At 54.4% G+C, this 857-nt stretch overlaps 1 non-coding gene across 1 annotated transcript; it reads right to left on the minus strand.

The window, feature by feature from the left end:
* Nucleotides 1-442: 442 nt before the first annotated feature.
* On the minus strand, nucleotides 443-606 carry LOC121877174. The gene has a single exon (XR_006090922.1). It is a non-coding gene; the product is annotated as a 5.8S ribosomal RNA (ribosomal RNA).
* Nucleotides 607-857: the final 251 nt, after the last annotated feature.

The following is an 857-nucleotide window of genomic DNA, read 5'->3' on the forward strand; positions in this document are numbered from 1 at the left end:
CTTTTCGAGGTGATAGACGAAATTCCGGCGGGCTTACTTAAAAGATATCCGACCCGGTTTCGTTTCCTCTTCGTGGGATGGAGTGCTTCTTCTCCGAGAGAGAAGGAGGACGTGCGCCTCTTAGAACATGTGCAGCATCAGCCATGAGAGGCCGACGGCCATTCGTGTCTCTGTGGACAGCAGGCAAAAGAGCGCCTCCAGTTATTTACGAGGGCGACAACTGTCGTCGGGACGGGACACACACGGTGGCCGGCTTTGTTGTGGTTGAATGTGGGTGCGCCAAGTCCATGGACTTGCTAGTGATAGGCTTGTTTTTAAGGGCACGCCTCGCGCAAGGCGCGGGCGATTAAACCCCAAGGCGGAAGCCCGGTTCGGGTTACCCTCGTGTCGGGGAGACAGTCAGCAGGCACCAAACTCGCAGCAACCGATGGATGTATATTTCCGACCCTCGTAGAGGAGTGGCGGCGACAAGTTCATATGGCTGCCGCCGCCGCAATATGCGTTCAACTTGTCGATGTATCTGGTATTCTTGCGATTCACATACCGACACGCAGTTTGCTGCGGTCTTCATCGACCCACGAGCCGAGTGATCCCCCGTTAAGAGTTGTGCATTTGCCATTTGGTCTTTTTGCGACTAACCATCACAGGTCGAGTCTCAATGAAAGGGTTTGACAGACATAGCCCAAGTTTGTGGGTTGGGTTTGGCCGGACGGCTTGTTGTTGTTAAGTTTAGGAATTCTTTTTGGCATTGTAATTTCACTCTTGGGCAAGAGGCTTATTCGCCGGTAGTAAGGAACGGACGGGCAGCCGTCCAAAGCCCCGTCCGTCCTCCTCCGGTTGCGCGCTCTCGCCCAAGT

This window comes from Homarus americanus, unplaced genomic scaffold (genome assembly GCF_018991925.1).
Source record: "Homarus americanus isolate GMGI-L3 unplaced genomic scaffold, GMGI_Hamer_2.0 scaffold16391, whole genome shotgun sequence".
Taxonomy (NCBI): domain Eukaryota; kingdom Metazoa; phylum Arthropoda; class Malacostraca; order Decapoda; family Nephropidae; genus Homarus; species Homarus americanus.